At 40.2% G+C, this 25920-nt stretch overlaps 1 pseudogene; it reads left to right on the forward strand.

Moving 5' to 3' along the window:
• The first annotated feature begins 613 nt into the window (after positions 1-613).
• Positions 614-24376, forward strand: LOC101605055 (annotated as a pseudogene).
• Positions 24377-25920: the final 1544 nt, after the last annotated feature.

A 25920-nucleotide genomic window follows, 5' to 3' on the forward strand; every position in this document is an offset into this window, starting at 1 on the left:
GTAAATGTTCATATCAACTTGTTAATTTCTACCAGAAGAGAAATCTAATGGAATTTTTGACTGGCATTGCCTTAAATTTATACAACAGCTTTGGAAAACGTACCATCTTAACAATACTGAATTTTCCAAGCAAGGAATTTAGCAACTTGTCCATTTATTTAGGTCATTTATAATTTTAACAATGTCTTGTAGTTTTTGTTGTATAGATCTTGAATCTTGTGTTCATTCCAACACAATACATAAAACAATTTTCTATTGAACATCCCACTTTGAAGAATGTACAGGATTAATATCATTTATATATAAAGATATAGAAACTAAGGTATTCACTTGAAGCATTACTAAAAATTTTTTGTAATTAAAAATAGTCCAGCCAAGGGTGCTGGCATACGCCTTTAATACCAGCAGTAGGGAGGCTGCGATAGGAGGATCACTATGAGTTCAAGGCCAGCCTGAAACTACATAGTAAAATCTAGATCAACCTGAGCTAAAGTGAGACTATTCCTTGAAAAAAAAAAAGAAAGAAAGTCCTATGGGGCTGGGAGATGCCTCAGCAATAAAAGGTGCTTGCAGAGCCTGCAGGCCTTGGCTCAATTCCCCAGCCACCCACGTAAAACTGGACCCAAAAATTGGCATTTGTGATGACAGTGCTATTGATGTATCTTAGTCAAAAGAAAATGGACAAAAATCAGATAAGGCTAGGAAGAACAGGAAGAGGAGTGTAATATATTGTCATAGAAATTAGTGAGTCAATAAAAATAATCAGGCAAAATCCATTTCAGAGAGAGGGAGAACACCTTTATTCACATGTGGACCTCTGCTGGCTCATACCAAAAACGTCAGACAGAGGCCTGAACTCAGATTGTTCTGGGCTTATATACCTTTTACAATCCTTTGTCTGAATTCTCCTGTGCTTAGAGAGGGGAAAGATTTAAATCCATGAGTGCAGGATTCTGTCAAATAAGATTAAGTACAGGGAACTTTCTCCTGGGACAAGGTAGTTATATATTGTCCAAAGGGATCAGACTCAGAGTCACAGAATTCTTGTTAGCTACCATAAGTGGAATTTTCCCTGCTGCAGTTTCAGAGGAGAAAAGTACAACATCTTTTGTTTCACTGAAAGTCCCAGGAGCATATTTACATTTCTTATAGATACAATGATTATATTCCATCTAAACTAATATAAGCTAGAAACATTAGATATATGGTGTTCCTTCAATAGGTCCCCCCTTTTGAAGTCTTTTCTATTTTACAGAAAATCTAAGTCTTGTTTCGTTGGACCATAATAAGTCCTTGGGCTGAGAGCATCTAGTGGTGATAAGTCTACCTAGGAGGTCCAAGATGCAGGGCCCAAATAATAATCCTAAGAAGATCTTTGTTAGTAGTCTAATCAGGGGCATAGACTAGTTATCCCATGACCAGTAGCTGTCCTATGACAGCCAGGAGTTTGTTAATTTTCTCTCCTTTAGCCACACTTTCTTTAAATCTCTGGACTCTATTCCTAGTAACTCCAGATTTGTTTGTATAAAGGAGAATTCCTTATTGAAAATAAGCATAGGCCTCCTTTATCAGCTGTAAGCAGATTCAGCCCTCTCTAGTTTTGTATAACCACAGCCAGTGAATTTAGCTGCTTTTGTAGGTCTATCAGTGACTCCGCTATTTGGTGTATATTGTCCATGAATTTAACAAAGTATATTAAGTGTATAGAGACTTCTATTTTTTCACTTTTAGTTCCTATTCATGGATGCTTCCCAGTACTGTATAGCTTGATATGGCATAAGCTGCTACAAAAACAGCCCCTCAAATTGTGTTTTCTATCACTATGTAGAATAGGACTATAGCTGTTCTTTCCCCCAAGTTTTAACCCCATGGGACCATTGATCCCATCCCCACTGAAAATACCAGCAATGGTACCACTGCCAGACCCAACTGAATGGAATGGACTTGTGATGATGGTCCAGAGGTGTCTCCCATAGACTTCCTCAGGCTTCTGATGCATGGGCCAATCAGCAACCAGTTGTGCAATTAGTGTAGACCTGTAGATCCTCAAGCTTTAGCTGTGAATACACTGATCAGCTTCTGGTCAGAGCAGAGCTACAGATCTTTGGAGTGCTCCTGGCACCTCCACAGGGTGATTCAGAATGGCTGATCTGGACATTGTTGTGTCATCCAAGACATGCTACCTTCAGCTGTGTGGGTCATCTTTACCCAAGTGTGATTAATCAGCAGAGTGACACCTGTAACTTTAATAGCAGTTAGAGTGAAGTCTTATAATATGGGGACCAAGTCCAAACTGGCTGGAGTGGCTCCTTTTTTCAAGCTTTTACTTAGATTATATCCCCAGGATGAAGGCGGTATGTCCAGTTTTCTAGGGGTAAATGGGATTCCTTGTGTTACAAATTTCAAAAGAAGACAAACAATCTAGTATTTTTAAATCTTAGTGCTGGTCTCTAGATTTATTACAAACATGCCTTTTTCCTTGGTGGGTCTCTCTCCATTGGAGACAAGATTTAGGTTTGATTTTATGGACCCACACATTTAAGCCATTAATTATTTTCATAGACTCATGACCTTCTCATATTGTAAACTGTATTCAGAGTAGCTGTATAAGTCCCCATAACCTTTTACTGGCTTTAAGTCACATCTGAGATTTAGGACTGTTTCATGACTATAAATCCTATAAAATCAAAACAAGCTACATATTTTAACACATGGTGGCAAAGTAAGCATTTCCATTGTAATAATCATAACAAGGAGAGAATGGACAAATACAAACTGATAGCCACTAGGTAAACATAACCAGTAATGACAATCTTTGGATTGTCTATTTTACCCCTTTAAGTAGGCTGATCACACCTGGTCAAAGATCCCATCTTGAGACATCAGTGTAGATCAGATTATTTCTAGATTTTTTTTTCTTTCTTAAGTTATCTCCTTAATTTGTATTGTTACTCGTTGCACCTTTCCTGAGTGAATTTTAACTTTAGGCATTTTCTTTCCTTTGTTTTCCTCCCTTTTAAATTTCTTTTTCTTTGAAGGCAAACAGTGGCTAACTAATTAGGGCCAGACATAGGCAGAAGAAGGTGTAAGTTAACATAAAAACTTAGTAATGTAAGGCAACATCAGACAAAGAACTTATTAGTCTGAATTTTCTCCTTTATTTTGTTTTGTTTTGTTAGAGAAAGAGAGAGAGAGACAGAGACAGAGAAAATGGGCATACCAGGGCCTCCAACCACTTCAAATGAACTCCATATCATGTGCCATCTTGTGCACTAGTGTACATGTGTCCTGGGAAATCAAACCTGGGCCCTTTGGCTCTGCAGAGAAGTGCCTTCACCACTAAGCAATCCCTCTAGCCCTGAGTTTTCATTTATATTATAACATTTTGTGGTTATAGTCTCTTACTGGGTAACACATTATATTTTAGAGGTCAGTTATGGCTCTCTAGGAGACAATCTTAGGGACCTGTGAAAAGCTCTAGGACTCTCACTATTGCGTCACCTGCAAGGATGAGTCAAGGCCATGCTGACCCCGTGGCTTCATTTAGAAGCATCTGTAGTGACTCTCCTGCAGACACACTGGCTTGAGTCTATTTCCTGGTCTCCAGGTTTCCATGTCCTCTCTGACTAAGAAGATAGCCAACTTATCAGAGGCTAGAGGTTAGATAAGTTCCATCATCATCTGGGGCCTTTGACCTAGGAACCAAAATATTGGTTATCCTCTTCACTTCAATGTTTCCAATTGACTTTGGCTTCTACATATGCTTATCAATCACTCAGAGAGACTATATATACCTGATTAACAAAACAGATCTGCTTAAAGAAGCAAAGAACATACCTGGTAAACAAGGTATATCTGGTTAGAGAATAATGCAAACGTTTAAATCATTCTGATTAATATTTAAGCTTAGTTGTCAGGTGACAATAAACCATATCTGGAACATAGAAAGCATAAATGTTTTATCTTTTAAGTATCTGTCAGTTATAAATACAGACAGAACATTTTAGCAGCCCTGAAACAATTGTTTACCAACAACTTTAAATCAATTGATATGATCTAGAACTTGTATGTCAGAAAAAGACAAGACAGTATAAAAACTTGGCATCTATTTGAAAACAACTTTGGTAAAACTGGAAGCAGAACAGCAGAGTTTAAGATTTTATTTTTCATTAATAAAGATCATTTGGGGTGACTTCCGGTTAAGATGGCAGCGTAGGTACCACGCCAAAGCAGCCTGGGGAGAAAAAAGACAAAAAAAAACTCAGCAAAATACACACTTTTACTAAAAAGTGAGGTGTATAGGAAATTGAAGCAGCAGCGGAGAAGTAGAAGAGATCCAGAGCCCGCACAGGCCGGCAAAAGTGGCCCCAGCAGCTCCGCCAACCGTGGTGGCGGCAGCACAACAGAAAGCCACCAGGCTCGGCTCCAGCTGCAGGAAAATCCAGGTGCGGGAGCTTCCACTCACACCAGTGCTCTCCGCAACTCAGGAAATGTGAAAGGAGAGTGGCAGTGAGCAAAGGAGGAGCAGACCATGAGGTAGAAGAACATGTGGAACAGCAAGAGAACCAGAGCAGCTGTGGCAACCTCCCCTCCCCCACCGCCTGAGCCCAGCTAGAGCAAGCAGAGCAGTGGTTCCGGGACCCAGCCACGCCAACTTGGGCTGACAGCAGCACCCAAGCAGGAGCAGAGTCTGGCAACAACATCAGCGCCTCCAGCACCAGTAACAGCGGCACCAGCAGCAGCAGATCCAGTAGCGGCAACAGCAGCAGATCCTGCAACAGCTGCTTCAGTGGCAGTACCGGCAGTGGACCCAGCAGCAGCAGCTGCAGTGGCAGCAGTGGCAGTGGACCCAGCAGCAGCAGCTTCAGCAGCAGCAGTGGTTCCAGAAGTGGCAGCTACAGCAGCAGCAGAGGCAGCAGCAGCGGTGAGCCCAGCAGCAGCTTCAGCTGTTGACAGACCCAAGAGGGAGCTTTAGCAGCAGCAGTTCCAGAAGTGGGGGTGCTGATCTGCAGGGCCACAATTACCAGGCTTGGTTTGCCCCGCAGGACAAGCCAGTGCCCAGCTCCAGAAATCAAAACAGCAGCCCGACGACCCAGGCAGCAACTTGACTGAGACCAAAACCATCCAAGGTAACTGGGATTACACCAGGGAAGGGTCTCACTTGGTCACAAGCTGACTTGGATCCCTCAACAGACCAGAAATCTTAACCTCTATGTTGATAGAGGATCTGCTTGTTATAATAACTTCTCTGGCATACATACTTGTGGCTGTTTTTGATTGAATGGGTACAGGGTTTAGTTAACTTTTAGAATCTACCTGTATTTTATTCTACTCAGCCTACTTGAATACTCCTATAGCAGGGAAACTCAACCCCTAGGAACACCTTTGTAGATACTCTGAGAGTCTTAAGAGTCACACCTAATATCATAAGCTCCTACCCTGAAAATATATAACATGAAAACAATTGATACAGCTAAGAATACCCAGCCAGCTAGAAAATCCAAGCATTAACTTAATCCAAGATGCAAAAATATATACATTATAACACAAGAAACACTAAAAAGCAAGACGATATAAATCCACCTAAAAGTATTAATGCATCAGAAATGTCCTCCAGTGAGAAAGAGTTAGAGGAAATGCCTGAGAAAGAGTTCAAAAGAATGATTATAAATATGTTCAAAGAGGTCAAAGAACACATCAAAACAATCAAAGAAGAAATCAAAGAGGAAATCAAAGGAATCACAGAAGATGCAGGACACCAATTTAATGAAATAAAGAAGGCAATACAAGACATAAATAAGGAAACAGAAATAATAAAGAAAAACCAGTCAAAATTACTAGCAATGAAGAACACAATGAAATAAAAAACTCTGTAGAAAATCTCACCAGTAGGATGGATGAGGGAGAGGACAGAATATCTAAGCTAGAAGACCAGGTGGCAGACCTAATGCAGTCCAACAAAGAGAAAGACAAACTTATAGAAAAGTATGAGTGGGAATTTCAAGATATTCGGGACACTATGAAAAGATCCAATAAAAGAATTCAGGGCATAGTAGAAGGAGAAGAACTCCACTCCAGAGGCATAGTAGGCGTCTTCAACAAAATCATAGAAGAAAATTTCCCCCAAATTGGGAAAGAGGTGCCAATGCAGATACAGGAAGCCTTTAGAACCCCAGCCAGACAAAACCCAGAAAGAACCTCTCCTCGCCATATTATAATCAAACTTCCAAACACACACACCAAAGAAAAAATATTGAAAGCAGTTAGAGAGAAAAGTCAAGTTACCTACAAAAGAGAGCCCATCAGGATTACAGCAGATTATTCAACACAAACTTTTAAAGCCAGAAGGGCTTGGAGTGATATATTCCAAGTTCTGAAAGATAACAACTGTCAACCAAGGTTACTTTATCCTGCAAAGTTATCCATTCAAATAGATGGAGAAATAAAGACATTCCATGACAAAAGCAGGTTGAAGGAGTATTTGAAGACAAAAACAGCTCTACAGAAAATACTTGATAGAATCCTCCATGCTGAAGAAAAGGAAAAGCACACATATAAGGAACCTAGAAAAAACAAGCAATACTCAAATACTAGTTAACAGAAAAGAGTGCAGGTAGAACCAGAAACACACACACACACACAAAAAATGGCAAACATAAATACACACCTTTCAATAATATCTCTTAATATCAACGGTCTCAATGCCCCAACGAAAAGACATAGATTTGCAGACTGGGTTAAAAAGCAGGATCCTACAATTTGTTGTCTCTAAGAAACTCACCTTTCTACAAAGGATAGACATTATCTTAGGGTGAAAGGTTGGAAGATGGTGTTTCAAGCAAATGGGCCTAGAAAACAAGCAGGGGTTGCTATCCTAATATCAGACAGGGTAGACTTTAGTCCGACGTTAGTCAAGAAAGATAAGGAAGGTCACTTTATATTGATTAAGGGCACACTCCAACAGGAGGACATTATAATCCTAAATATATATGCACCTAACATGGGGGCTCCAAAATTCGTCAAACAAATACTTTTAGAACTAAGGCCACAGATAACACCAAACACAGTGGTGGTGGGTGACGTTAACACCGCACTCTCATCAATTGACAGGTCATCCTGGGAAAGAATAAACAGAGAGGCATCTAGACTAAATGAGGTCATAGAAGGAATGGACTTAACAGATATATACAGGACATTTCATCCAAAGGCTGCAGAATATACATTCTTTTCAGCAGCACATGGAACATTCTCTAAAATAGACCATATATTAGGACACAAAGCAAATCTTAACAAATTCAGGAAAATTGAAATAATTCCTTGCATCCTATCTGACCACAATGGAATTAAACTACAAATCGGTAGCAAGAAAGGCTATAGAGCATACACAATATCATGGAAAATAAACAATACACTACTAAATGATGAATGGGTCAATGAAGAAATCAAAAAGGAAATCAAAAAATTTATAGAGTCAAACTATAATGAGAACACAACATATCAAAATCTCTGGGACACAATGAGGCAGTTCTAAGAGGTAAATTTATAGCCTTAAGTGCCTATATTAAGAAATTAGAAAGGTTGCAAGTAAACGACCTAATGCTTCGCCTTAAAGCCTTGGAAAAAGAAGAACAAGGCAAACCAAAAAGCAGTAGACGGGAAGAAATAATAAAGATTAGGGCAGAAATTAATGAAATAGAAACAAAAAAAAAAAAATCCAAAGAATTAATGAAACAAAGAGTTGGTTCTTTGATAGGATAAACAAGATTGATAAACCCTTAGCAAATCTGACCAAAAGAGACAAGAGACACAAATTAATAAAATCAGAGATGAACAAGGTAACATCACAACAGATTCCAGAGAAATTCAAAAAATCATAGGGACATACTATAAAAGCATATACTCCACAAAGTATGAAAATCTGAAAGAAAAGGATGATTTCCTTAATCTTTATGACCTACCTAAATTAAATCAAAATGAGATTAATCACTTAAATAGACCTATAACAAACATGGAGATCCGAACAGTTATCAATAATCTCCCAACTAAAAAAAGCCCAGGCCCGGAAGGATTTACTGCTGAATTTTACCAGACTTTTAAGGAAGAGCTAACACCATTGCTTCTTAAGCTTTTCCAGGAAATAGAAAAAGAAGGAATTCTACCAAACTCCTTCTATGAGGCCAGCATCACCCTGATACCAAAATCAGGCAAAGATAGAACAAAAAAAGAAAATTACAGACCAATCTCCCTCATGAACATAGATGCAATTTTCTCAACAAAATATTGGCCAACAGAATACAATAGTATATCAAAAAGATCATTCACCCTGACCAAGTAGGCTTTATCCCAGAGATGCACAGATGGTTCAATATATGCAAATCAATTAATGTAATAAATTATATAAATGGGTTGAAAGACAAAAATCACATGATCATCTCATTGGACACAGAGAAAGCATTTGACAAAATCCAACATCCCTTCATGATAAAAGTCCTACAGAGGGCTGGAGAGATGGCTTAGCGGTTAAGTGCTTGCCTGTGAAGCCTAAAGACCCGGGTTCAAGGCTGAATTCCCCAGGTCCCACGTTAGCCAGAGGCACAAGGGTGCACACGTGTCTAGAGTTTGTTTGCAGAGGCTGGAAGCCCTGGCGCGCCTATTCTCTCTCTCTCCCTCTATCTGTCTTTCTCTGTGTATCTATCACTCTCAAATAAGTAAATAAAAAATGAACAAAAAATATTTTTAAATAAAAGTCCTATAGAGACTGGGAATAGAAGGAACATATCTCAATATAATAAAGGCTATTTATGACAAGCCTACAGCCAACATATTGCTAAATGGGGAAAAACTGGAAGCTTTTCCACTAAAATCAGGAACAAGACAAGGGTGTCTACTGCCCCACTGGTACTGGAAGTCTTAGCCATAGCAGTAAGGCAAGAGACGCACATAAAAGCGATACAAATTGGAAAGGAAGAGATCAAGTTATCATTATTTGCAGGTGACATGATTCTATATATAAAAGACCCTAAAAAGTGTACTAGCAAACTGTTAGAACTGACCAAAACCTACAGCCATGTAGCAGGTACAAAATAAATACACAGAAATCAGTAGCCTTCATATATGCTAACAACAAACACACAGAGGATGAAATCAGAGAATCACTCCCATTCACAATTGCATCAAAAAAAATAAAGTACCTTGGAATAAACCTAACCAAGGAAGTAAAGAATCTATACATTGAGAACTTTAAAACACTCAAGCAAGAAATTGCAGAAGACACTAGAAAATGGGGAAACATCCCCTGTTCCTGGATTGGAAGAATCAATCTTGTGAAAATGGCAATCTTACCTAAAGGAATCTACACATTTAATGCAATCCCTATAAAAATTCCACATGCATTCTTCATGGAAATAGAAAAAACAATCCAAAAATTCATTTGGAATCACAAAAAACCTCGAATATCTAAAATAATACTGAGCAACAAAAAAGAGGCTGGTGGTATCACCATACCTGATTTTAACCTATACTACAGAGCCATAGTAACAGAAACAGTGTGGTACTGGCACAAAAACAGACATGTAGATCAGTGGAACAGAATAGAGGACCCAGATGTAAGCCCAAGTAGCTAAAGCTACCTGATATTCAATAAAAATGCCCAAAATACTCATTGGAGAAAAGACAGCCTCTTCAGCAAGTGGTGTTTTGGAAACTGGATATATATCTGCAGAAGGATGAAAATAGATTCTTCTCTCTCGCCATGCACAAGAATTAAGTCCAAATGGATTAAAGACCTTAACTTCAGACCTGAAACTCTGAAACTGCTAGAGGAAAAAGTAGGGGAAAGTCTCCAACATATTGGTCTTGGCAAAGTCTTTCTGAATACAACCCCAATTGCTCAGGCAATAAAACCACAGATTAACCACTGGGACCTAATGAAATTACAAAGATTTTGCACTGCAAAGGACACAGTGAAAAAAGCAAAGAGGCAACCTACAGAGTGGGAAAAAAATCTTTGCCAGCTATATATCTGATAAAGGATTAATATCTAGGATATACAAAGAACTCAAAAAGTTAAATAATAAGGAATCAAACAAGCCAATCAAAAAAATGGGCTATGGAGCTGAATAGAGCATTCTCAAAGGAAGAAATACGAATGGCATATATGCATCTAAAAAGATGTTCTACGTCACCAGTCATAAGGGAAATGCAGATTAAAACTACATTGAGATTCTATCTTACTCCTGTCAGATGGCCACCATCATGAAAAGAAATGATCATAAATGTTGGCAGGGATGTGGAAAAAGTGGAACCCTTCTACACTGTTGGTGGGAATGCAATCTGGTCCAGCCATTGTGGAAATCAGTGTGGAGGTTCCTCAAACAGCTAAAGATTGATCTACCATATGACCCAGCTATAGCACTTTTAGGCATATATCCTAAGGACTCATCTCATTTCCTTAGAAGTATGTGCTCAACCATGTTTATTGCTGCTCAATTTATAATATCTGGGAAGTGGAACCAGCCTAGATGTCCCTCAACTGATGAGTGGATAATGAAGATGTGGCCCATTTATACAATGGAGTTCTACTCAGCAGTAAAGAAAAATGAAGTTATGAAATTTGCAGAAAAATGGATGGACCTGGAAAGGATTATACTAAGTGAGGTAACCCAGGGCCAGAAAGCCAAGCACCACATGTTCTCTCATATGTGGATCCTAGCTACAGATGACTGGGCTTCTGCGTGAGAATGAAAATACTTAGTAGCAGAGGCCAGTAAGTTAAAAAGGAGACATAAAGGGAAGAGAAAGGAAGGGAGGAGGGTACTTAACAGGTTGATAATGTATATATGTAAGTACAATGATTGTGAAGGGGAGGTAATATGATGGAGTATGGAATTTCAAAGGAGAAAGTGGGGAGGGGAGGGGGGAATTAACATGGGATTTTTTTTTATAATCATGGAAAATGCTAATAAAAATTTTTAAAAAACGATCATTTGGACATGAGGTTGTGTCCTAGAACAGGAAATGTACATGTGTGTGTGGGGAGGGGAGTTGCACACACAGACACACACACACATATCACACTAGGAGACATCAGAGTGCTTCCCCCTTTACCAGCCTACTGATGGGTTCAGGGCTGTTATGCACATTCACATACAAACATACATGCATGCATTAAGAAGCTTCACAGTGCCTCCCACTTCTTGTGTTCCCCTCCCAGTTTTAGTGACACATGATAGGCAAGGGTTGCCACCTTAGAACGAATCCATTTAGATCCCCATCTGGAAGAACTTCAGCAGCGCTTGGCCACAATGGGTTCAGCTTGTGATTTGTAATTAGATACTATTCCAATTCTGCCATGAGACCTTATGCCCCTTGCCATGGTCCTGCAAAATTAGCCCACTCAAATCCTGTGGTCTTAGTGGGGATCTTAAGGATGCCCAGCCATAGGACTACAAATTTGAACTCAGAAGTGGACTGAGTCACCCATTCACTCACATATTCACACAGAGGTTAAATTATAGTTCCCTCCTCCCTTATGGAAATTCCCTGGCTATCACTATGTCAATGCCTCTTAATGGCCCCCTGTTGGGCCTCATTATAGCCTTAACTTTCAGTTCTGAATACACAGTGGAGCCCATTTCTATCTCACTACACAGATGGAAAGACCCTCTTAGCTTCAAATACACATGGAGCAACCCTGTCAGCTTTGAATACACATAGAGCAATTCTTTAAGCTCTGAATATGTATGGAGCAGCCCACTCAGCCACTCAGGTCTACACTCAGAATGGTCCTAGAACTGGTCAGAATGGTCCCATTCTGTTTTCTGGTCCCCCCAGGACCTACCTTGGCCATATGTCTGGTGACTCTGTCCATCTTCTCTTCCAAATCTGTTTGGGAGCTTGAGTGCCATGGGACAGCAGAATTCTGATCAGAGTTTGGACCTTGGAAACCATTAGGGAGCATGCTTTCCAAATCACTGGGAGACTCCATCCCCCACAGCCAGTCAGCTGCCTGACCCAGTGGCTCAAAGGGCCAACAGTTTACATGAAAATTCTCCTGACTCAGTGTCCTAGCCAATCAACACTAGCTATGTTATAGGAATTAATGTGTCAATGAGAATAATCAGGCAAAATCCACTTCACAGACAGAGCCTTAATTCATGTGCAGACTGCTGCTGGCTCACACCAAAACCCAGCTGAGGTCCTGAACTCAGATTGTGCTGGACTTATATACCTTTTCCAATCCTTTGTCTGAATTCTCCTGCACTTGGAGAGAGGAGAGATGTACATCCATGAGTGTAGGGTTCTGACAAATAAGATTTAAGTACAGGGAACTCTCCTGAGATATGTCCAAAGGAGTCAAGCTCAGGGTCACAGAATTCTTGTTAGACACCATCATAGGAATCTCCCCCACTGCAGTTTCAGAAGAGGGAAGTGCAACATCTATTGTTTCACTGAAAGTTGTAGACACATTTACATTTCTTATAGATACATTTAAAGCAATATAAGCTAGAAACATTAGGTATATGGTATTCCTTTAATAATATGCTTCCTTACTGGAGCAGGGCTTTGTGGAAGCAGCTCTAGTGTCCAAGATATCAAGTCCTGCAGATAAAAAGATTCCAGTTAAGAAGGAGTCCTGTACAAGCACTGGCAAGTACAGAGACCACTCATTGAAATACAACGTGGGTGACTTGGTGTGGTCCAAAGTATTGGATTACCCATAGGGGCCTTGCATGGTTTCTGCTGATCCACTGCTTCACAACCATACCATATTTAAAGGTCAGAAAAAGAGTGCACACCAGTATCATGTACAGTTCTTTGGTGATGTCCCAGAAGGAGCCTGGACATTTGAGAAGAGTCTTTTTGCTTTTGAAAGAGAAGGGCAGTTCAAAAAATTATGCCAGGACAGTGCTAAGCAGGCACTCACAAAAGCTGAGGAAATTAAGCTGTTGAATGCTATTCCAGGGAGATTGAGAATCCAGTGGGATATGTGTATTGTCCAAGCAGAGGAAGCTGCAAGTATGTTAATAGGAGAGCGGAAAGCCAAGTTTACTTTCCTCTATGAGGGAGACCAGCTGCATCTGAACCTTCAAGTGGCTAAGGAGGCTGGCATCGCTGTGGGACCTTTGGGAGAAGTACCAGCTCTTCAGGGACCAGTGAAGAAGCTTTTGCAGACTCCAGCTCCATGAAAGAAGAGGGTGTTCCCATGAAGAGAAGGCAAAGAGCTAAATGGTCTAGTTCTTCTGAGAACCAAGAGAGTGCCCCTGGCACAGAAAGGTACTCCGTAAAAGATGGTAGAGGCCAACAACAAGAGAGGAATAGGAGCTCCCTGGGAGGAAAAGGCCACCACTTCTACTCCATGGAGCAAGAGTGGAGACGCAGTATCCCAGTTGTTGTTGTTGTTTTTTTGTTTTGTTTTGTTTTGTGTTGTTTTTTTGCCTTTTGTTTTTTGTCAGCAGCACAGGGATGAGGTTGTTGCTGAGCACCCAGATGCCTCTGGTGAAGAGATTTAAGAATTGCTCAGATCCCCATGGAACATACTTAATGAAAAGCAGAAAGTGCACTGTAACACTATGTTTTCCCTTGTGACTTTTTCTCAACCTGAAAAAGACTCTGGTAATATGAATGAAAAAAAAAAAAGAGAGAGAGAAACCATGCAATGAGGACAGAGGACCCTCTAGAAGATGTAGATGTTGATGATGCACAAAGAAAAAGTTTCAGGACAGATAAGCACAGTCTTTGGAGAGAAACAATCATCAACAAAGTGGCCAGAACAAGGTCTTAGAAGACCATAGAGGCACCTCCCTCACACAAGAGCCATGCAGCAATGAAAAATCTGTCTGATGCAAGTAAACCACTGAAGTAAAACTGGGCTTCCACAGCAGCATTTTAGCTATTGGGTTTAGCAAGTTCATCTCCTTAACTGGGAATGAGGTCTCAGACAGCCCAGGAGATGAGCCTTCATCATATCCATATGAAAGTGCAGATGAAACACAGACCAAAGCATCTGTCTCATCTAGAAAATCTGAACAAGGAGTGGCTTCCAAAAAGGAGTATGTGTGTCAGCTATGTGAAAACACAGGCAGTCTCTTGCTGTGTGAAGGTTCTTACTGTGCAGCATTCCAACTCATCTGCATTGGGCTTTGCTGAAAACCAGAATGGAAGTTCACCTGCACTGAGTGCGCCTCAGGGCTTCATTTACACTTTGTGTGTAAAGAGAGCAAGATGGAGGTGAAGCACTGTGTTGTAACTCAGTGTGGAAAATTCTATTATGATGCTTATGTAAAAAATATCCTCACACTGAACATTGAGGCTTTTGCTAGCCTCTCCATAACTGTGTGAGCTGCCATGGCTCAAACCCTTCAAATTCACCACCATCGAAAGGTAAGATGATGTCCTGTGTCTGCTGTGATGAAGGGGCTTCTTGTCTGAAAGCAGGATGCTCAATGACTTGATCACTTCCAACAGCATAGCCTGCACTGGCCACTTCACTGCTCAGAAAGGGAATGGGTACCACACCTGGGTCAATGTGATTTGGTGCTTTTTGTGTTACAACAGGGGAAGTCTTCTGTGCTGTGAGGCCTACCCAGCAGCATTCCACCCCAATTGCCTGAACATTGAGATGCTTGATGACAGCTGGTTCTGCAATAAGTGCCAGGCTAGCAAGAAGCTACATTTCCAAGACTTAATTTGAGTCAAACCTGGGAACTATACATGGTGACTGTCAAAAGTTTACCATCCCAAAAATGTTTCCCAAAATATTTAGAAAATGAAGCATGGAATTGGAGAATTCCCTGTGCTTTTCTTTGAGACTAGATTATTAGATGCATCAGGAGCAAGTGTTCCCAGACATGGAGTGGGACCAGGGAAGCCTCTACCATGAGGTCAAAGGGATCAGAAGCATCTTCCCAGAATGCACTTCAAGAAGCTGAAGTTCATTTTCATGAAATTTAACTTCAGCAGGAAGCCTGAGAAACACAGGAGAGTGAGCACAAGCCTCTTCCATATAAGCCTATCGAAGTGAAAAAGCCTTATGGAAAAGTCCAGATCTATACTGCTGACATTTCTAAAATCCAGAAGTGCACTGTAAGCCCACAGATGAGAACCCTGTGACTCAGATTCAGGATGCTGATGTTTGCATGCCATCCATAGGTATGTCCAGCTGGAGAGAACTTCAAAAACAAGCACCAGTATCCCAAGACCAAGATCGTCAAGATAGATGGTGAAGGATGGGACCTGGTTGCCAAAAGGAACATCAGAAAGGGAGAATTTGTTAATGAGTACATTGGGGAGCTGAGTGAAAATGAAGATTGTATGGCAAGAATCAAATATGCACATGAGAATGAAATCACTCACTTCTACATGCTCACTAAAGATAAAGTAATGGGAATCATATCCACTACTCATACATACATAATAAAGTAATGAAATTTTTAAAAATCCTTTTTCTTTCCAATTGAGCTCGTTTGAGTACCTAAGCTCCTATATAGTGTGGCAAAAATCTATTATTTGAGGAGTGCTATGAATGAAAGGGAAGACACAAGACCCCAACACACTCAGTTCATCTCAGTTATCTACACAGAGCAAATTGTAACTAGCAGCTGTTAATGCAAAACATGGCACTCACCTCAAAGGGAATTAAGCGAGTTAATTCTGGGACCAAATGAGTGGTCCTGGCTCAAGAACACAGATTTGGGCTACTCCAAATGCCATACTCCAAGAAATAGCTTTAGGAAAGTTACAGAACAAAAGAAACTCATGTCAAGGCTTTGATCAAGTATCTTGGTGGAACTATCATATAAGCAGGTTACAGACAAGCAAGGAAATATTTACTAGAGTTTTTGATTTGGTAAAAGCTAGTGCTCTCCTAAGTTAATATGTTTGTAAAGATCTTACCTGTTAGTCACAAAGATACTGGATCAGATACAGAAGTTGGCACTGAATAAGTATTAAAAGGGCCAAGATAATTTAGTTCTAGATTTGCAACTTTTCAACTCTCCACAATCATAAAGTCCAATCAGTCAATAAACATTCTAGGATTTTTAACATAGGTATGGATTTTTTTTCTAGGAACTTAGTTCTCACAGTTCTTTAGAAGATTTCTACAGCAATGGCTAGCCACACATAGATGAATCATAAATATCTTCACATCCTGTAATGGTCTTGAATCATCAGAAGCATACAAGAAAGGAAATTGTATTATCTCAAGAGGGAAGGAAATGGAGACATAGTCATTAGTGTCTGAGGACAAAGCCCAGTGTCTTCTGCTCTAAGATTGAATACACAGACTCATCAACAGAATACTACATGGACAGAAATCTGTAGCCAGATTCACCTATCTGTATAAGTGATCAGACTCTGGGACTGGAAGCTATGGGAGTGAGCTACCACCATGCTCACCCTGCCTTGCCAGCAGTGGAGTACCTTTAGCTTTGCATAATCATTGGGGGAGATGAAGGGGAAGTTCATTGCCATGCTTCTGTTCAAGCCCTGCCAACCCATCACACCGACCAACCACTTCAGCACAAGTCAAAAAACTGAACACTGGGCTGGAGAGATGGCTTAGTGGTTAAGGTGCTTGCCTGCGAAGACTAAGGATCCAGGTTTAAATCTCCAGTACCCACATGCACAAGGTACAGAATGTGTCTAATTTGTTTGCAGTGGCTAGAGGCCCTGGCATGGCCACTCTCTCTATCTGCCTCTTCCTCCCCCACACCCCTCTCTCTCTCAAATAAATAAAATATATTTTAAAAAAATTTTAAAGACTGAAAGTACTGCAGAACATACTTTAGTTTTCAAGACAACTATACTTATTCTCAACTGAGAAGACTCAGATGAGTCTTTTTTCCATATTATCCAGGTCAACTATTACAGTTAAAACTGAATGCTTCTGACAGTGACTGTAAATCACAGAAATCACACACTATTTGGGAACCATGTAAAGCACAAGAAAAATCTGCATTTCTTTTTCTTGCCTAACCAAGCTAGTAACCGAGCTAGCTTCTACCTGAAATGCATTGTTCTTTAAGCTTCATGCAGGATCTGAGCAACCTTCCATTTGCTGTAAATAACAGCCTGTCACAATGACAAGTGTAACAAATGTGCAGGCAGTTGGTCCAAGTTGCAAAGTACTCAGGCAGGCTGTATTTTAGCAGACTGCCATCTTAGCAAGAGGCTGTTTCATGGGAATGAAAGTCACAGTTGCCCCCAGTCAAAGATAATACTTTCCTTATTTGAGAGTATGTGGAGATGTCTATACATACATACATAGACATATATATACATATATATATATATATATATATATATATATATATATATATATATATATATATAAAATGAAACCTAGAAATATTATCTGTTACTTAGAAGATTTCCTTTATTACTTTGGTTCCCAATACTCTTATTTTGCTGACTGTTCAAAATAACAATTTACTCATTAAAATGTGACATTTTGCTAAGGAGATGGCCCAGTGGTTGGAGGCATTTTCTTATAAAGCCTGTCAGTCCAGGTTCAATTCCCCAGTACCCCCATAAAGCCAGATACAAATAGTGGTGTATTCACCTGCAATTTGTTTGCAGTGGTCAGAGGCCCTGGTGCACATGCATGCAGCACACACATACACATACATACATATACACACCTTAAAAATTCCAGAAAAAAAAATTGACATTTCACCTCATAGGACTATCCTCATTAAGCTGATATTGAGAGCACACAAATGCTCTTTTAATTTTGTCTTGGTAAGTAATCATCATTTATTGTTAGTGTGAGTGTGTTCAGAAAAAAAGAAAAAGTAGAAAAGAACATGTGTTCACTAACACAGCTTCCAGTGAGCTTTCCTATCAGCATCTAGTTGTTAAGGATACAGGCAGGAGCTGCAGTTTTGCCTTGTAGTTTCAAAGGATGACCCTGAGAAGGAGTAACCAAAACCTGGGGAGCAGCTGTGTTCCTAGCTGGTCAACCCCCTCCCAGTTGGATCTTCTCATAAAGCCCAGCCTAGTTTCCTCATTAGTAAACCAACCACACAGGGATAGCTTAGATCTAATTATAATGTCTAGGGACTAGGAATGTAGCTCAGCACTTGCCTAGCATGCATAGAGAAATGGATTTGACTCTATATAAACTAAACATGGTGGTACATGCCTATAATCCAAGCATCTAGGCAGTAGAGAAAAGAAGATTAGAAATTCAAGACCATTTTCAGCTACATAAGGAGTTCAAGGCCACTCTGGGATATATAAGACCCTGTTTCAACCTCTCTCCTCCCCCTTCCTTCCTATTTGAACTTAATTAAAACTACTCAAGCTCATGTAAGTCTGCTCTTAGTAAGAATGTAGCAAAATGGTAAAATTGTTGATTGGTTCTTTGAAGAGTGTAAAGCCTCTCACAAAGACAGTAATGTTAGCATAAATTCCTTATGGTCATGTTGAAAACCCTACTTTGAACAACTAAAGATCAAGCTTCCAATGGAAGGCCTCTAGGACTGTAGGGCGGGCACTTGATCCAAGTTACTTCAGCTCCAGGTCAAGGTTGACCAGGCAATGGGAAAGTCTCTGGGATAAAATGGCAGGGCAGCAGTCCCAGGTGCAATAACAGACACTGTAAGCATTGCCATATTAAATCTAAACATTGTGTGAAGCTGAAAGAAAGAGATGCTTCTGAGCTTAAGTGGAGAGTAAACTTAATGCTTTAATTACCATAAATTGTAATGATTATTTGTGTAAGCCCATAAACATACATGACTATATGGGTCATTTACAGAACATCCTCTAAATTCTCTTGGTATAAATCCTAATCCCTAAAGATTAAATTGAACACTAATCCCTTTTCTCAGTTTCTTTCATAATCCTGCATTTATGTTTACATCTGGTAATTCCTTTCCCTCATGGTAGCCACATAGGGCTGATCACTACCCTGTAAGCAGTAATGGATAACAAAGCATGCTCTAACAAAGGACAAGCTTTTTATCTTTTCTCTCAGTCCCTCTTCCCCCTTCCTTCTCAGTATGAGTTTAATTAAAATTATTCAGAACTTGGCTCTGTTTAACAAGAGAGAAAACAACCCTGAAGTGCTGACTTGCTCCTGCATTCCACCTGCTGGGTCAGCGCATTTAGGGTTCTGACTTTATAGCATGTCCATGGTGGCAGCTGCAGGCTGCCAAGAAGAGCAGATTTCAGCAAGTAAGTCAGCTTGGTTAAAAAACAACAAAACAACAACAACAACAACAAAACACTTTAATGAGAGAAAGAGAGAATTGATGTGCCAGGGCTTCTAGCAAGTGCAATCAAACTCCAGATGCATGTGCCACCTTGTGCACATGTGTGACCTTGTATGCATGTGTCACCTTGTGTATCTGGCTTATGTGGGATCTGGGGAGTCAGCGTCTTTCCAGCTCCTAAAAATGTTTTAAACATGAAGTTCAATTAAATTTCTGTATTTAGTTTCTAAGTCTGGTTATCTTTCTACAAAATGATCTACCCATACTCTTAATAAAAATTTGTAAGTGTGACACTTAGATGACTTCTTAATTTCTCAGTTATGTATGACAAAAAATTTTATTAGTTATGTACACAGTGTATATACATCCATGTGGGTACCATTATTAGCCTCCTCCCTGTCCTCCCTGCTCTGAAGGGACCCTCCTCCTTGGGGATTGTGGGTCATGCATTGTGGGGTTAACCATCAGTTATGGAGAAGAGGCAATGTCTCTGTGCATAATGTTCCAACATGTGGCTCTAAGAATCTTTCCACCCCCACTTCCATGAATTTCCCTCAGCTATGTTGGGTACATTTTAGGTGTACTTCAGTCTTAGGAGCGTCTGTGTCTCTGGATATCTGGTTTGGTAGGAATTGAATATTCTCTGTCTATCTCCTTCATCCTTGTTCTGGTACCAGGTTCACTAAGAAAGCAGCACTCTTCCTCATTTCCCCAATTACTCTTGGTTTCAGCTGGGGCCCTGGTGAAGTGCAATGGGTTGATTCTCTCCTCAGGTTCTGCACCCATCTGAAAAAGAGAAGCAGGTTCTCCAATGGAGAGTGAAGTCAACACCAGATAAATGGGATAAACATTATTTTAGAGAGAATTTATAGACCACAATTGGTGGAAGCTTGATAATGGAGAGTGGACTCATTTTTTGTATATGGTTCTGACTTGTTTCCCAGATCCAGCTATGGGTTCCATTCCATTTAGTGGATCTGTTAACTAAATCAAGAGCAGTTGGTTACCCACTATGGCTGTGTGCCACTATTGCACTTGTGTGAGCATCATGTGTAAGACAAAATTTTGACTATCACAGTAGTGAGGAGTTTTGCTAGTACACAAATCTCACATTTCCTTATCATTTTGTCCCCATATAATTTGATCATAATATTGCATTGTCATGAGTATATGGTGTTCCCTGTTAATGTAACTAATGTATAACTGCTATCTTCTGAATGTGTCTTCCATGTATTGAACTCCTAATCTCCAAGGTGATAATATTAGGATGTTGTATTCATTTTTTGTAGGGGAAGGGGATTTAGATCATGAGCACTAACTGGTTTCAAAGCATTTTATACCTCAAGAGTATTCCTACCCATTAGGCTGTCATTCACTATTTTACCCTGCCTCAGGAACTAGGAACCACTGGACTTCCTGTGTCTATGGAATGACCTATTCTGGATACTTCTTACTAAAAAATTCATTAGTTATTAAAGGAGTTTGTGTTTATCTCCTTTACTTAGCATGTTTTCAGATTCACCCATATAATAGTCTTTACCAATCAATACCTTGTTTTCTTTATATAACTCAATACCATTCCATTGGAAAAATATATCACACTTGGTTTATCCATTCATCTTGTTTTCCTCACCTTTTGGCTGTTGAGAATAGAATTGCTATGAACATTTCCACATATGACTTGAAGTACTGTTTTTAGTTTCTTTCATTTTTTTTCTTTGAGGGTATGTTTCATTTATCTTTTCTTTTTCAATTTTTTATTAACAACTTCCATGATTATAAAAAATATCCCATGGTAGTACCCTCCCTCCCCACACTTTCTCCTTTGAAACTCCATTCTTTATCATATCCCCTCCCCATCTCAATCAGTCTCTCTTTTGTTTTGATGTCATGATCTTTTCCTCCTCTTATGATGGTTTTGTATAGGTAGTGTCAGGCATTATGAGGTCATGGATATCCAGGCCATTTTGTGTCTGGGGGGAGCACGTTGTAAGGAGTCCTACCCTTCCTTTGGCTCTTATTTTCCGCCACCTCTTCTGCATTAGACTCTGAGCCTTGGAAGGTGTAATAGAAATATTGCAGTACTGAGAACTGCGGTCACTTCTTTCCAGCATCATGATACCTTCTGAGTCATCCCAAGGTCACTACCATCTGAAAAGAGAAGATTCTCTACCAAAAGTGAGAGTAGCATTAATATAAGGGTATGAACATTAAGAGAAGTGCTTACTGGGCAGTTTGATAAGCATAGTATATATACATTTAGCCAGACAGCAGCAGACATTACACCCCTAGGGCTCATGCCTACCTCTGTTATAAGTTCAGTATCAGGGAACTATTCCCTCCCATGGAGTGGGCCTCCAGTCCAATTATAGGGAAGTTGATTTCCACCATGACAGATATGCCACTATTGCACACGTTGGCTCATTTGGCCTAGCTGGCCAAATAGAAGGCTTGCAGTGTCTACTGTTGAGTATCTTCACTGCTATTTTCTCTTTTTCCCATTGAACTGCATGCTGGTCTACATGGAGGAGGTTCTCAGCTCAATTCTGGCATGATTTCTCAGTGGCCTTGGAGCCCAAGTATGTGGGGTCTTCAGCAATAGGGTCTTACCATCTATTCCTGGTGGGAAATCAAGGACCTCGGCAATGGCCTATAATGTTTTGGGGGCATCAGGGACCTCTCTGGCCAACAACTCACTAGAAGGTTTCCCATCCCTGGTACTGAAAATTTTCTAGCAAATCTAGAGGACAGGGTGGAAGCTAACAATGGTACCAACTTGATTGTATTCACTGACTACAAAAAGTGAAAAAAAAAATAGAGAGGGAAACCCTTAATGCTTCCAAGTGGAGGGAAGCCTCATGGTCAGCATGGCCCTGACTCATCCCAGCAGATGGCACAAATGCTGAGAGAGTTAAAGAGTTCCCTTCAGGTCCTGAAAAGTCTCTCCTAAAGCTCCACAGCTGTCCTTCAAAATTAAAACATAAAATTAAACTTTGGCTACTTACTTGGTTATAAGCACTCAATAGAAAAATAAAGACAGAAAGTAAGGTATATCCTAAAGAATTTAATCATCACAGTGCAGACTGTAACTTTATTTATTTTTTTTAATTTTTTTTTTATTGATTTATTTGAGAGCGACAGACACAGAGAGAAAGACAGAAAGAGGGAGAGAGAGAGAATGGGCACGCCAGGGCTTCCACCCTCTGCAAACGAACTCCAGACACGTGCGCCCCCTTGTGCATCTGGCTAATGTGGGACCTGGGGAACCGAGCCTCGAACCGGGGTCCTTAGGCTTCACAGGCAAGCGCTTAACCGCTAAGCCATCTCTCCAGCCCAGACTGTAACTTTAGATAGATGTGCTCACTATGATTCAATGGTATCTGTACCATTATCAAGATTAAATGCTGTGTACATATGTTCTTTTTTTTTTAAGAAGGTGACACTAACTAGACCCCAACTGCTACATCCACGGCGACCTCGCCTGTGTAGCAAGCAGAGATGCTTCTGTACTGGAAGAGAGCTGAGGACAGAGGGCCAGCACTCTTCGAAGGGATGCCCCCGGTGACCCCTTGGCAGTCAGTTACTGTAATGGTTCTTGCTGCCCAAGTCACGACGACCTGATTGCTGGTGCCAATGAGCTGTTTTCTGCGCTCTGTTTCTTTCCTGCTTCCTTCTAGTTGTTTGTCAAAGAACAGCTAGTTTCTATGCTACGCTTACTATTAATCATGCACACAATCAGAGTACAAAAAAAAATTTGAGTATTGAATGTGCCCCTCCTATGATTAGGGCAATGGAGGAAATGTATAACTCTACTAGGAATAAAAAATTAACTCTAGAACAGTTTTTAGATGATATAAAGTAGAAACAGCTTATGATGTTTTAGAACAATATTGATCCTGAGAAAGTGGAAGTAGAAATGTTGATCAGTAATGTTCATAAGAAGCATGACAGTTCTACAGAAAAGGAGTTACAAAACTTAGGCATTCCCATCAGGAAACTTCCTGGGGGATATGTTCAGTACTTGATCAAGGGCTGTTAGTAGACTCCCAGAGCTGGGAACTACCTAGATCCACTCCCCTATGAGGGAGGATATGATAAATTTGGTAATAGATGAATAAATTATAAAAGAAAAAAGGAGGCTATGGCATTCTCTTCCATTTATGAAATGCTTAGCAAGGACACGTAAGCCTTGATGCTAGACAAGAAAGAAAAAAATTCCTGGAAAACATTAAACCAGCCTTAAAATATTGGTGGTCTTTTGGATAGAAACACTTTTATAATGAATATGAGGATTATATAAATAATCTAATAAGTGACAAGAGATGGCTCTCTGCTCGGTTTATAAGAAATAAATAACCTATTGTTCACCTTATACCTCTTACCCCAAGCTTCTATTCATGTAAAGCTGTGGTCAATGATGCAAGACGTCCTTCTTAAAAAATGGGTACAGTTCCTGCCTGATAAATATTACATGTATGCTTACAATAGAACAATACTTAAGATTGTTTAGATTAATGATTTCTGAGATCACTTGTTGGCTTGCTAAGTTTCCCTGTTCAATCTATATAAAACCTTCATGAAACCTTCAGTAAATTACAGCAGCATATTCAACTTAGAGTGTGTCTGTCTGTCATTTCCTCGCCGAATCCCGAGTTCTCCTTGAGCCTTCGCCCTTGTTCTCCCTCGGTCCTGATCTCCTCGAGAGTCAGTCCGCGGCAACCAACATCTTTTGTCACCTTCTTTTTAAAAAATATTATTTATTTGTTAGAAGACAGAGAATAAAAATGGGTGTGCATGGACCTTTAGCCACTACAAACAAACCCCAGACACATGTGCCACCTTGTACATCTGGCTTACATGGGTACTTTGGAATCCAACCTAGGTCCTTAGGATTCACAGGCAGGTGCCTTAACCACTAAGCAATCTCTCCAGCCCTGCTGTGTATATATATTCTTGATAATTCTGCTAATGTCTCACTTGCTTTACAAAAACAGGTATAGACCACACCATTTGGTAAATTTCTAGATCTTCATGATGGAAGAGAATCATGCCTATAATTTCTGGTAAACTGCTAATTTGGGGACATTGTGTATTTAACTGTGTTTAACTTTGTATCCTCTCATTTGTAGGTAGCCCCCACTCAAATGGTCCAGTGACAATCCAACTCCTGGATACCCTGGATCACCCTCCAAGTCCTGAACTGCTACATGAATAGGAACTCTGAGTACCTCTCTAAACTCCAATTTACCTGATGCTTGCTTCTCCTTGATTTCTCCCACATTTCTCCCAACAATATCTTTATCTGGAAATCATAGGTTTCTTCTCACACTGTAAGACCATCAATAAACTTTTGGGGTCCTGTAGAATAGACCTACTGGAAGAGTACCCCAACTGCCACACCCAACAGCCTCACTCAACTTGAAGATGTCAGAGCAGTTTGTCATCCTAATTTCCTAATGGTAGTTAGGGCTACCTCTTCAGAAGGGGAGAAATGATAAGAGATGGAAATTGGATAGGCAGTCAGGGTAACAGAACCCCAAAAGTAATGTTTTTCATTCCTTGACTAAAAGTAGAAAATGTCGCTAAGCTTATAGATATTTGGATGGTATACTGTCTAGGAAAGATTTCTTAATTAATTATTTATTTATTTGAGAGCAACAGACAGAGACAGAAAGACAGATAGAGGGAGAGAGAGAATGGGCGTGCCAGAGCTTCCAGCCTCTGCAAACGAACTCCAGATGCGTGCGCCCCCTTGTGCATCTGGCTAACGTGGGACCTGGGGAACCAAGCCTCGAACCGGGGTCCTTAGGCTTCACAGGCAAGTGCTTAACTGCTAAGCCATCTCTCCAGCCCAAGATCTCTAGATTTATCTTGCTCCCTTCCTAGGACAGAAACTGATCCTTACCTAAGATTACTGGCAAAGCTATAAAATCTGATCTTTGTCCATAGTAACCTGCCAATATGGTCCTCCTAAAGCTTTGGTCTTGCTCCCCATTTTCCTAGGAGTGGCCTTAACTGACACCACAGCCATTGGGGCAATGACAGCTGTGCTCCAACAGGTTCAGTATAGCCAGAACTCTAATCAGATCAGGGAAGATCTAGTCCTAAAGAGCACTGGACTCTACAGAACCAGATAGATTTCCTAACAGTTGTGGTACTGCAAAACTGCAGAGAGAGGCTTGTACTTGGTTACAGCAGAAAATGAGGGATTTAAGTGTTTTTTTTTTTTTTTTTTTTTTTTTTTTTTTTTTTTTTTTTTTGAGGTAGGGTCTCAATCTAGCTCAGGCTGACCTGGAATTAATGATGTAATCTCAAGGCAGCCTTGAACTAACTGTGATCCTCCTACCTCTGCCTCTCAAGTTCTGGGATTAAAGGCATGCACCACCATGCACAGCTTCAGATTTATGTTTATCTAAGGGGGAATAAAAGTTGTTTCTACACAAACCAATCTGGCATAGTTAGGAAAAATGCAAGACAATTGCTGGAAATAATAAAGGCCAGGGGAAAGGAAAGTGAATCCTACTGGAAAATTACCTGGAACAGTTGGGGCCCCTCTAGCAGAGTCATGGTCCTTCAAGCCTTCTTATTTGAGCATTTTCTGATAAACCTGCTCATTAGATTCACTTAAAACTGGATAGAGGCCATCAAATTCCAGGTAATTCAGCAGGAATATCATAAAATACCTCTGGAATAAGATATA

Source organism: Jaculus jaculus, chromosome 7, assembly GCF_020740685.1.
Source record: "Jaculus jaculus isolate mJacJac1 chromosome 7, mJacJac1.mat.Y.cur, whole genome shotgun sequence".
NCBI classification, from domain to species: Eukaryota; Metazoa; Chordata; class Mammalia; order Rodentia; family Dipodidae; genus Jaculus; species Jaculus jaculus.